Below are 13700 nucleotides of genomic sequence, written 5' to 3'. Positions count from 1 at the left end.
GTTTTCTATTTTGCAGTTTATACTACAGACCCTGGTAACGTTCATTAACAGTATAAAAAAGTTACTTAATGATTCCTAAACTGTCATATTTGCTTCTGGTTTTTAGAAAAAGAACTGAACATTCAAGCTATATCCCTTCTTGAATGTTTTCAGAGTAGCATTCCCTCTCCTCAAATATAACTACCACCTATGTCATCTCTTCATTTCAGCCCAAGTTTTAGCATGTTTTCTTAACATATACACGTGAACAATTGTAACTTTTATTTTAGTTTCTTCTTTACAGACTCCTCCCCCCCCAATATTCCACAAAAACATTCTTAGAAACAGAAAAATTTCCCTCTGGATATAAAAAATTTCTTCTACATTAGAACCTGGAATTCTGTCACTCCAAAAATTGTTTATTCAGGCGTTCCTGGTGTATGACACCACACCAGGAGCTAAGTATACAAGGGTTGAAACAAAACAATAAGGCTCTGTGACCCCATGGAAACTTAAGAGTTTAATGTGAAGGATAGTAAAAACAAGTAATTATAATAAAGTACAGTAGAAGGGGTAGAGACACTATTAAAGAATCAAAAGGAGAATCTTCTAACCTCAGAAAAAAACGCTTAAATTTAAGACATGAATGGGAGTAGTTAAATGGATGAAGGGCAGTTATCTGCCCTTTCCAGTACTCCAACCACCATTAACCACTATAACTTTCTTGAAACATCCTTCCACCTAAGCAATTCATAGACCACTTTTCCTGGTCTTTTCCTTCTCAAATTACTTTGGTTTCTTATGCTATTTAAACTATAACTGCTCAAGTCATGGGCCATCTTTTACACTCCCCAGCTGATTTCATCCAACCAGGTCTTTAAATATTATCTACTTGTCAAATACATGATTTCCAGTCCAGGTCACTCTTAAGAGATCTATTTAATATCTCTACCTTCACAGGCCTCTCAAATTTATACTGTTCAAAGCATCTTCTCCCCTAAAAGCTGTGTTTCTACTTTCTTGTACTACTTCTCCCCATTTTTTCATCACTATCCTCAGTCACTTAGGTCAAATACTGAATGACCTCTTTAATACTTCCCTCTTTTTTACCCCAATTAAATGCATCAGGACCTGTCAATTCTTTATACAAAATACTCATATACCCACTTTCTCCATTCCCACTAATATCAACCTAGTCCAAATGACTATCATCTTTCTTAACTATTCGCCACCCTCCTGCTCATTCTCCACTTAGCAGCAAAGGTCTTTAAAATTGTAAACCAATCTTATTTATTTATTTATTTATTTTTTATTTTTATTTTTTTACCAATCCCCTTTAAAAAAAAAATTTTTTTTTTTTTAAATAGCTTTCTACTCGACTTCCCAAAGCCTATTTAATATTTAAGGGCCTGCATTATCTTGCCCCGGTCTATTTCTTCAGTCTCATTTAGAGAAACTTTCTTACTTCCCACCTTAGCAGCCTTCTTTAGGTTCTTTCAACAAACATAATTACTACATTTCTGAGTCCTGTACATGCTATAGCTTTCTATCTATAACACTCTTCTCTCCAGTGTTCCACCAGGGTTAACTGGTTCACAGCTTCATTCTTTGAGTCTCCTCCTAAACATTTAGAGAAGGCTTTGATTGATCTGATTGATCATTCAAGCTAAAGTAGGGCTCCCTATTATTAGTCTCATAATCTCGGGGGGGTTTTCCTCCATACCATTTATTACGTATTTGTAATCATTATATATATAGACTGGTTTATGTCTGCCTCTGCTGTTAATTAGATTTTAAGCTTCACTGATAGGAACTATACTATTTGTAAACCAAGGTCCTCATGACTCTTGGCATTTAAGGTATTTAACAAATTTATTAAATGAAGAACTAAAATGAAACAACTATAAAAATGCCTTGGAAGCAGCTGTGATCACCTAGGGGCAGTGCAGTGTAAAAAAGTGTTTATATTAAAGAGATAAATGAGCCCACAAAGGACACTACTATCCACACTACTAGTAGGGAACTTTTTAGGCTACTTATAGTATATATCTTATCTCCTGCATCAAATTATGAATTCCTGGAATGGACAGCTAGAATCAGACAGTCTGATTACAAATACAGGTGATGCTACTTCCAACATTTTTAACTCTTGAGCAAGTTGATTCAGTAAATCTAAGACTTAATTACAAAATTAATGTACCAAATTTGCTTCACAAGATGATTATAAGGAATAAGTAAAATATGTGAAAGTATTACAGTAAATGTCAAGATGTAACAAATTTCTGTTGCTTTTATCTACATTGACAATAGAATCTCATCTACCTCAGAGTATGTTCTAAAGTCAGTAGGGCATAAACTGAAAATTGCCAAATGGTCCTTTATAAATCACCTATATGGCAGCCCCGGTGGCGCAGTGGTTTAGCGCCGCCTACAGCCCAGGGTGTGATCCTGGAGACCCTGGATCGAGTCCCACGTCAGGCTCTCTGTATGATGCCTGCTTCTCCCTCTGCCTGGGTCTCTGCCTCTCTCTCTCTCTCTCTCTGTTTCTATGAATAAATAAAATCTTTTATAAATAAATAAATAAATAAATAAATAATAAATAGCCTATAAAATACAATATATGGGGTTTTGTAAATAAGTTCTCTTGAGGTCCCAATACTACATTTTTTCCTTGTGAGTTGAAAACGACTGCTTTCTACGATTGGAACCCCAAATAAAGTTGTTGGATTATGTTCAGGGGTCATGTTAAAATAACAAAAACCACCACAACTACCACTGTTTTTGTTGGCTCCCCACATATACAGCCACCTGTGAGTTAAAAGTGAGCCATGTGCCACTAACTATATCTTCCTACAAGCACAATAGGTACTCCACAAATGTTACACTAACAAAAGAATTTTATCAACTTCTAACTTAAGGTTTAAATATAAAAAATAAAATCCCAGGGGAACCTTTTGAACCAGTTGGTTAAACATCTGCCTTTGGTTCAGGTCATGATTTCCAGATCCTGGGAGTGAGCCCTGCTCAGTGAGAGTACTTCTCTCTCATCTCTCTCTCTCAAATACAATCTTTAAAAAATAAAATAAAACCCCAAGGTAAATATTTTTATCATCTTGGTGGAAAAAAAGCTAATCATGACACCAAAAGACATGACACCAAAAAGCTAATCATGAGCTATAAAAATAGTTTTCATATCAAGTAAATAAAAAAGTAAGATTTTTATATGCTCCACTCTCTCATCAGTATAAACAGTGTTTAAAAAAGCGGAGGGGGTGGGGGGATATCTGCAACATCTGAGGAAGAGTTAAAATCACTCCAAAACAAAAATTAGCAAATATATGCAGGCAATTTACAAAAAAATCAGTACAAGTGGACACTCCTACCTGAAAACAATGTATGCAAAGCATCATAGTGCTAGTGAGAATGTGAAAAAAAATGGAACTCATACACAATGCTGGTAGATTGTGCATAAAATGGTACAATCATACTGGAAAACTGGCAGTTTCACACATGCACCTACTTTACAACCTAGCAATTTTAGTTTTATATACCCAAGAAAATAAGTGCTTATGTCCACAATAATACCTGTGCACTGATAAGTGAATGTATAAACAAACTATGGTACAATTCATACAATGAAATACTATACAGTAACTTAAAAAAAAGCCTAACTACGCAATCAAGCAATAATATGGACCTCAAAAAAACATGTTAAGAAGCTAGACTACTTAGGTACATACCATGTGATTTTATTTATATGAAGTTCAAAGATAGGCAAGTCTAATTTATAACTAACAGAAGTCAGAATAATGGTAACCTGAAGGAGGAAAGGTATCAACTGGGAAAGTCTCAAGGGAAAGTTCTAAGCCAATAGGGATGTTTTATAAATTTTGATCTGAATAGTGGTACCTAGGTAAAAATGGAATGGGCTATACATATTTGAGCTTAATATTACATGTGAATTATCCCTCAATTTAAAAAAATTAACTAGACTTTTATCTGAACAGTTACAGCAGCATTATTAATTAATAATAGCCCAAAAGTAGAAACAACCCACAAGTACACCAACTGAAGGGATAAGCAAAATAAGGCATATCCATACATGTGATGAAATATTATTTCGTAGTGAAAAGAATGAAGCACTGATATATGCTACAACATATGTGAACCTTAAAAATACATTTTGTGAAAGACACCAGTACCTTAGGAAGGGGGGTTTGCAGGGGGCAGAGAGGGGGACCACTAACAGTTTGGAGTTTCTTTTTGGGGTGATGAAAATGTTCTAAAGTTTGTGGATGGGACGCCTGGATGGCTGAGCAGTTAAGCATCTGCCTCCGGGTCAGGGCGTGATCCTGGAGTCCTGGGATGGAGTCCCACATCGGGCTCCCTGCATGGAGCCTGCTGCTTCTCCACCTCTCTTTGTATGTGTCTTTCGTGAATAAATAAATAAAATCTTAAAAAAAAAAAAAAAAAAGTTTGTGGTGATGGTTGCATAACTGAATATACTAAAAGCCACTGAACTGGTGGCTCAGTCTTTTAAGCATTCCACTTACGCTCAGGTAATGATCTCAGGGTCCTAGGATGGAGAAGAGCATCAGGCTCCCTGTTCAGGGTGGAGTCTGCTTTTGCCTCTCTGTCTGCCCCTGCCCCCCTACCCCCAGCCCCTAGCTCATACACTCATGTTCTAATAAATAAATAAAATCTTAACAACAAAGTGGAAACTTTAAGTAGTTGACTTCAATAAAGTTGTAATAAAAAATCAACAAAACTGAACTATTAAAATAAGTATTTATTTTATTACTCTTTTAAGTCACTTTGCCTTCAAAAACACACAAGTACAAGTCTAAAAGGTGCAACAGGTAATGTGTTACTTTCAGACAGCTGAGCTAGACCAAGGGGTAAGAAAGATGTTTCTGGCAGCAGAAGTAACAAGCAAATTCAACCTGGATGGATATCTACCTACCTGCCCCATACAAATTTCCATCCAGCTGAAATCTCTAATGCCTTATAGTCTCCCAAAGAAAGTTAACAAATAGACATAAAGTAATACTATCAGACATGAAATTCTCAAGAAAATTCTGAGGGAAAGTAGATTAGCAATCACCTAGGCCTGGGATATGAGATTGAACTGAAAGGAGATTGGGATACGAGATTGAACTGGAAGGAGGGATCTTACTGGGTTAATGAAAAGTTTCCAAAACTAGACTGTGGTGATAGTTATACAACGTGCTAAATCTACTAAAAATCACTGAGTTTAACTTAAGACAGATATATTTTATGAGGGGGACCCCCCTTTCAAAGAAAGAAATATTTTGAAGGATGTAAAATTATACCTCAACTAAGTTTTAAAATGAAAAAAAAAAAAAAAAAAAAGTAAAAGACCACAAATCAGTACAATTATAAAAGAGTAAACAGATATAGATTAACTGTTCAAATAGGAAAACTTACCCTTTTAAGCACTAGGTTATCTCTAATAACTTTCTGGCATTCTTGGGGACAGCAAACTAACATATTTGAAAGAATTTCTATCATATTTATTATAATTATCATATATTAAAAAAAACCTTCACATTTTATAGTAAACTTAAAACATAAATTTAAGTAAAAATATCACTACCATCAATCTTTATTACAAAGACTCTAAAATCTGAGTAATTATGGTATTCTCAACAAGTAAACATTGATACAGGCCTCAAGATGCTACAATAAATGTTTTAGAGTACAAGTTAGGGTATAAATGTAAACTGTTGGCATTAGTTAATAAAGGCCCTTCTTTGGGACGCCTGGGTGGCTCAGTGGTTGAGCACCTGCCTTCAGCCCAGGGCCTGATCCTGGAGTCCCAGGATCGAGTTCCACATAGAGCTCCCTGCATGGAACCTGCTTCTCCCTCTGCCTATGTCTCTGCCTCTCTCTCTCTGGGTCTCTCATGAATAAATAAATAAAATCTTAAAAAAAAAAAAGGCCCTTCTTCAAGCTCCTGGTTTCCAGCAATCAGAGAACCAGGAAAACTGAAGCAACAAATGGGTCATTTATACATGATTAGGTAGAACTAAAACTGCCAATACTCAAGTTTAAAAGGTAACACAAAGCTACCTTTCTATATAACTTCTTACCTTCTCATTATTTGTCATTAACCCAGATAATTTGACATTCACCTTTAATTCATTTCATCAAAATTCCTCAACAGCCACAACTCCATCTCCTTTTCCTTTACCTCTATTCTATCTATTGGTACTTACAATGTGTCAGACACTACAGAGATGAAAGATCACTATAAGATAGGTTGGGGTATTAATAATTCTACCTGGACTAACAGGTAAAATTTTGCATTAAAAGGATTTAAACCCATAGAGATGGGGAGACAAGATTTTTAAAAGGAAAAGTTTAAGGTTTAAGAGATTTATATTAAGGGACGCCTGGGTGGCTCAGTGGTTAAGCGTCTGCCTTTGGCTCAGGACCTGATCCTGAGGTCCACGGATTGAGTCCCACATCAGGCTCCCTGCATGGAGCCTGCTTCTCCCTCTGCCTGTGTCTCTGCCTCTCTCTCTCGCTGTCTCTCATGAATAAATAAATTTTTTAAAAAAGAGATTTTTTATTAAGAGAATGAAAAACAACAATGAAAAACAAAAATGAATAGGTAAAGGATGCCTGGGTAGCTCTGCGGTTGAGAGTATGCCTCCAGCTCAGGGTGATTCCAGTCCCAGGATCAAGTCCCACATTGGGATCCCTATGAGGAGCCTGCTTCTCCCTCTGCCTATGTCTCTGCCTCTCCCTCTGTATGTCTCATGAATAAATAAATAAAATCTTAAAAAAAATGAATAGGTAAATTGTGACCAAATCGAGACCTATATTAAGTGTGAACTTTTTTTTTTTAATTTTTACACAATCAGATAAAGATAGGGTCTTTTTTTTTTTTAAAGATTTTATTTATTAAAAAAAAAAAAAGATTTTATTTATTTATTCATGAGAGACAGAGAAGCAGAGAGAGAAGCAGGCTCCCTATAGGGAGCCCCATTCAGGACTCAATTCCATGACCCCCGAATCATGCCGAGTGGAAAGCAGATGTTCAACTACTAACCCAGGCGTCCCGGATGACACAGTCTTAAAGCAGTACCAAGGATGTAATTCTAGAATAGATGACTATAAAACATCATAAGTGGAAAGCTATTATTACTAGGTATTAATAGGCCTAAAAAACTTCTACTCCATGGGCAGCTTCCCCTATTCTCCAAAGTAAGTATAACTTTACAAAAGAAAAAAATACACATACTCACATAAACAAATTTCCCCAGACCCTACTAACCCTTTAACCTACAGTCTTCTCCCCATCCTCTTACTAGCATTCTACTAACTTTATCAGAAAATTGCTTTCTCCGAGGTTACCAATATTTTAAAAGCTTTTCCCTCCAAAGTCTTCATTCTGCTTTAATTTCTCTCATTTAGAAATGTCAACCTTTTGTTTCCTAATAGCTTTTTACTTATTACATAAGTAATTCGTGTTCACTGGTAGAAAATCTATGAAATTCATTTAAGTAAAAAGGAAACTAAGTTCCTACAACCAACCTTCTTACTTAAAATTCCTTTTCCTGGCTTCCTCCTACTTTTACGCACAATTCTCCAGTCTCCTTTTTCCTGTTTCTTAAAGTTCCAAAAAACGGGCATGGCCAACAATGAAGCCATCCAGTTCACCCCACACCTCTAGTTCATATTCCTTTCCTCACAATTTACCCAGAAAAATAAGTTTTCTACTGTTGCTTTCTCTCATAACCTTCAATTCCACATTCCCAATTGCCTGCTATACATTTTTTTAAAGATTTTATTTATTCATTTATGAGAGAGAGAGAGAGAGAGAGAGAGAGGCAGAGACACAGGCAGAGGGAGAAGCAGGCTCTATGCAGGGAGCCCAACATGGGACTCGATCCTGGGACTCCAGGATCACGCCCTGGGCTGAAGGCAGGCACTAAACCTCTGAGCCACCCAGGATCCCCCTGCTATACATTTTCTATCTGATGTTTACCACATCCTCAAACCTGACTTAAAACTTAAGTTGTTTTCTTCAGTATCAATTGCCCCTTTAGACCTACATTTTCCAATAGAATTACCTGATGTCAAAAAAAAAAAAAAAAAAGAATTACCTGATGTCAGTATCTTTTATAGTAACCCTTTAAGAGGTAATTTTTTATTATTTCCCTTCTTTGCAATGCAACCAAAGAGAGCTTCAATTAGCTACTGTACTTTACACTATTTTTAAGGAAAAAGACAAGCATGAGGGCACTATGACATCAAAATATAGGCATGAAAATAACCAGATAATTTTAAGAGCGAAGGGATTTCTTCTTTTTTTCAAAAAAAAGATTGTATTTATTTATTCAGCAAAGGGATTTTTTTTTTTAAAGATTGTAATTTATTCACTCATGAGAGACAGAGAGAGGGAGGCAGAGACATAAGCAGAGGAAAAAGCAGGCTCTCTGCAGGAGCCAGATGTGGGACTGGATCCTGAACCCTGGGATCAGGCTCTGAGTCAAGGCAGACGCTCAACCACTGAGCCACCCAAGTGTCCCAAGAGCAAAGGGATTTCTAACTTTTCTGCTTTAAATTTTTATTTATTTATTTTTTTTTATTTATGATAGTCACAGAGATAGAGAGAGAGAGAGAGAGGCAGAGACACAGGCAGAGGGAGAAGCAGGCTCCATGCACCGGGAGCCCGTTGTGGGATTCGATCCCGGGTCTCCAGGATCACGCCCTGGGCCAAAGGCAGGTGCCAAACCGCTGCGCCACCCAGGGATCCCTAACTTTTCTGCTTTACTAAAAAATTTGACAGACGGGGCGTCTCAGTGGCACAGTCCATTAAGCATCTGACTCTTGGTTTCTGCTCAGGTCATGATCTCAGGGTCATGATATGGGGCTGCTACAGTCTGCTTAAGACTCTCTCCTCCCTGTCTCCCCCAACCTCCCATGCTCTCTCTCAAATCAATCAATCTTAAAAGAAGAATTTGACAAAGACAAATACTCTATTTACACGAAATATTAGGCAGAGAGAGGTTAAGTCATCATAGTGGTAGAATTAGGACCAGGTTGAGACTCTTCATTATGTCTTTCAGTTTTTCATTAAATAGTGGTAATACTTAAATGCTTTTCAAGAAAATAAGTAAATAAAAATTAAAAAATGCTTTTCAACCAAGGAGTTTAAAAAAAACTTAATTACAAATTACCTTAACCAAATTAACCAAAAGAAAAAAACCCCACTTTAAATCAAACTCATCATTAATGTGCCACTGATAGAAGCAAATAATAAGTTAAATACTATGTGCATCTATATCTAAAAGAGAAATTTACTTATGAATATTAATGCCAGTGATATCTTTCTTTCAGATCTTTAACATGCTGTCACTGAATAATTTCCTGTGTAACAGCCAAAGTATACAGGGACTTTCCCTCTCCTAAATTCAAAACAGCATCTACTTAGAGATATTCCTAATTAAGGAATGTTACTGGGCAGCCCGGGTGGCTCAGCGGTTTAGGTAGGGCTGCCTTCAACCCGGAGCATGATTCTGGAGACCCGGGATGGGGTCCCGCATCGGGCTCCCTGCCTGCAGCCTGCTTCTCCCTCTGCCTGTGTCTCTGCCTCTCTCTGTGTGTCTCTTGTGGATAAATAAATAAAATCTTAAAAAAAAAAAAAAAAAAGGAATGTTACCAGACTATTCTGTCTTCCAAAAATATACATTATATTCCCATAAATATTTTGCTGAATTTCTAGACATGCCAAATTGTACTACAAACATGCCATCATTTTGAACTTTTCCAGACCTAATATTTTCATTACTTGAACATTTCATAAGTCCTTTAATAAAACAAAATCAAACTCACCACTTATGAATAAAATATATCACTTATAGGGATCCCTGGGTGGCGCAGCGGTTTAGCGCCTGCCTTTGGCCCAGGGCGCGATCCTGGAGACCCGGGATCGAATCCCATGTCGGGCTCCCGGTGCATGGAGCCTGCTTCTCCCTCTGCCTCTCTCTCTCTCTCTCTCTCTCTCTCTGTGACTATCATAAATAAATTTAAAAAAAAATTAAAAAAAAATATATATCACTTATAGTAGTAACTGTAATCATTTGTGAAAATCCTAGAAGTGACTCAGGTAGTCTATGAATTTAAAGGGTAAACACAAAGAAGTATTAAGAAACTTATCAAAGCCATGTTCACTTACTTTTTCACATAAAGTATGTGAGAAAGCAGCATTTCTATCTACATAAACACGTTACAGCACATTAAGTTTAGGAACTGAAAGTTTAAAAGGCTCCTAGGTAAGCCTTCTAATTCTACTTAAGGCATTTTTCTTGCTGCAAGTATAAGAGGGAAAGAATACTCATGCTAAGATCATATCTGCCTTAAGCAAAGTCAGATTTAATAGTTTTCTTATCCAAAACTTACACATAGCTCTATTATAAGTCTCAACCGCATGCATTGTGAGGGCCGTGTTGACTATGAAACTCCAGAAAGGCAGGAATCACAAATTTCTTTATCAACCACTTAGCTCAGTGCCTATCAAAAGACATTTGCTATTAAATGAATCAAAGGAGCCTGACTCTTGGTTTCAGCTCAGGTTATCTCAGGGTCATTAAGATCAAACCCGTGTAGGGCTCTGCACTGAGCACGGTTGGCTTAAGATTCTCTCTCCCTCTCCCTCTGCCCCTCCCCTGCTCTCTCTCTCAAATTAAAAAAAGAAAAAGAACCAGATTGGGAACTGTTATTCGGAATAAACATTTCAAAAAAAATTTTCCTGACATTACACTTAAAATTTCAGTTCAAATCTAAGCTTCATTTGAGGACTTGTGTAGGACTCTGTCTTGTGTACAGTATTGTATCCCCAGCATGAAGATAGAATTTGCCACATGATAAGCACTCAAATATTTTTTCAAGTATTTTTAAAATATTTGAAAACAATCAGAAATAATGAGTTGTTGAATAGTCCATTCTCAGCTAATCTCACAAGACTAAAAAAAACACCATCTACAGATTTTATTGCCACTGGAGAGAAGTTCAAAGTCAATGAACTTTTAGAGTAGGAGACAGGGCAGCCCGGGTGGCTCAGCGGTTTAGTGCCGCCTTCAGCCCAGGGCATGATCCTGGAGACCCGGGATCGGATCCCACATCGGGCTCCCTGCATGAAGCCTGCTTCTCCCTCTGCCTGTGTCTCTGCCTCCCTCTCTCTCTCTCTGTGTTTCTCATGAATAAATAAAATAAAAAAAAAAAAAAAAGAGAGAAGTGACAACAATCATCTAGTTCAAATAAAATTAAAATAGTTAAAATTTAAGGACAAATATATATAACTAGGTGTTAAAAAGGAGTTTTCAATTTACAAAGTACCAAAGAAGGTCTGAGTAGGAAAAGATGGCATTTAAGATGGGATTAATAAGATCTGTGAACAAGAAAACTTATTTTTAGGTGGAAAGAGCTTAACAGGAGGGGTGGGCGCACAAGCAAAGGTTTGTATAGAAAGGTTTCCACTGAAGAACACTGACAGCAAAATCAGGAAGAATGCAGAAAGACTATTGTCTACTATAATAATTTGCCAAAACCTTCAGAGATATCTTAACTTTATCTTATAAATGAAGAAACAAGTATTTCTAAGTGAATGAGAGGGAGAGTAGGAAGTAGCAAACAGTCTCTGGAAACATAATATACGATGAATGTTGAATGAATACCAAATGTCACGTGTATTTAAAAAAAAATTTTTTTTAAACTCTACCTATAGATATACAGAAGTCAATTAATCTCAAGGTATATAATTTAAATGATAAATGACAGATTCCTGTACACAAATCTACTTTTCTAAAGATTTTATTTGTTATTCATGAGAGACACAGAGAGAGAGAGGCAGAGATATAGGCAGAGAGAGAAGCAGGCTTCCTACAGGAAGCCTGATGTGGGGACTCCATTCTGAGACTAAGGGATCATGTCCTGAGCTGAAGGCAGACGTTCAACCACTGAGCCACCCAGGCATCCCACAAATCTACTTTAAAGACTGAAAGACATTTCTATTACTCAAGTTCTTATTTCTCTTTGCATACAAGTAATTGCTGAGAGTCCATAGTGTGCCAGGCACTGTGTTTATAATTGTGCTAATTTTCGTGTTACAGTAATGCTACTAATGATCTTACTGTTCAGACACCTGTGTTCCTTCTCCATTAGTGCTGATCATTTTCCACTGAAATATACAACTACTACAGTTAGACTGAGACAGGAAATAAAACGCATGGCACAGTAGATGGGTTAATCAGTTGGCACTTATGCAGTAGTTCAAATAACCTGGAAAGAACTTATTAGGTGCCAAATACTTTCCTGAAGTTTTTACATGCCTCATCTCACTCAACCCACATGACACTATGACATACATACTATTACTACTTTTATCTTACACATAAAGGAAAATGGTGCTTAGAAGTTAAATAAATTTCCTAACATCCCTCAGCTAGTATAGAACACTTCATAGTTAAAAAAAACAAAAAAACAAAAAACCCAGTAACTAAGTGGGTTCTCAATCATATTTCCAAGAATTCTTGTACTTTTTATCGGTTTTCTCCAGTCTTTGAGCCAAAGCTTGTTACATGATGATATTTCAAATTGGGACATGACAACGTGGTCCAACACTGTAAGAGCAATTGAGAGGGGAAAAAAAAAAATCAAAATTCATGCCATGCCACAGAGTTAAGTCAGTAAGGAGTATTAAATATATCTTGAAATTTCTGCCGAAAAGTGTCTTTACTGTGGTCTCTAGTAGTTTAACGGAACTTTCTTAATTTTATCTATATGTAACATAAAAATATATAAATGGTTTAAATACCCTTAATTTGAGGGTGGTTTAACAGAGCTAAAGCCCATATTATTATCTACCCTAATGAAGTAAAGCCTAACACTGACAAATCAAAGAACTGCTGTAACAAAAGACAAATCCTCACCTTGTAAAACTTAAAATTATACTAGTGAAACTAAATAAAATATGTATGATAAACCAGGGCTATGGAGAAAAATAAATGAAGGGAGATGTAGAGTGTCTGGAATGTTGTATTCAGGGGAAGTCCTCGGTGATAACGGAGACAGCTGAACAATGATAGAAGAGATCAAGTCTGGGAGATTACTGAAATAAAACAGTTCCAAGAAGATGGAACAGTTAAGTGCAATCACTGTAAGGCAAGAGAACTCTGTTTTTAACTATCTGCATTATAATACTTTGATAACATTTACAATTTTTATACTTAGTGATATCACTTCAATTAGCTTAAGCGATTCACTCAAATGTCAATCATCTTTTTCTTTTAACTAAATGAACCAAAGTATAATTCCAATTGAATAAAAGCAGTATGGAATGATTGCTTCCTGTCTTATCCAAAGCAAGAAGAGCCTGACAGAAATAAACTGTTACTTCCTCATTCTTACTACAGTTAACCTTCTTCAAGACTTATCTGGGATCTGTTTCCTAAATCAAGGTTCTGCCACAAAAAAAAAAGTCAAAGCAAGTAAGCATTCAAATGGAAGCACTTGATTAAAATTGAATGAAGACTAAAGATAAGAATTTTCTAATTAAAAGAAAAGTTATCTTAGGAAAAATTACTAAAAAATCAAGATGAAATAATGGAAAGAAATTTCAGAATGTAAACAGCTAAGAATCACAGAAATAAAGGCTAGACCACAAATTTTGTCAGAAAAGCACTGTTCAA

At 36.4% G+C, this 13700-nt stretch overlaps 1 protein-coding gene across 1 annotated transcript in view; it reads right to left on the bottom strand.

Annotated features, from left to right (window-relative positions):
- The window catches only part of IPO7 (importin 7), a 55891-nt gene that overhangs the window by 39770 nt on the left and 2421 nt on the right, over positions 1–13700 (bottom strand). The gene's annotated exons all lie outside the window — the stretch shown is intronic.

The sequence above is a fragment of the Canis lupus genome, chromosome 21, assembly GCF_011100685.1.
Source record: "Canis lupus familiaris isolate Mischka breed German Shepherd chromosome 21, alternate assembly UU_Cfam_GSD_1.0, whole genome shotgun sequence".
Classification (NCBI taxonomy): Eukaryota; Metazoa; Chordata; class Mammalia; order Carnivora; family Canidae; genus Canis; species Canis lupus.
This window is presented reverse-complemented; position numbering and strand designations above follow the sequence as displayed.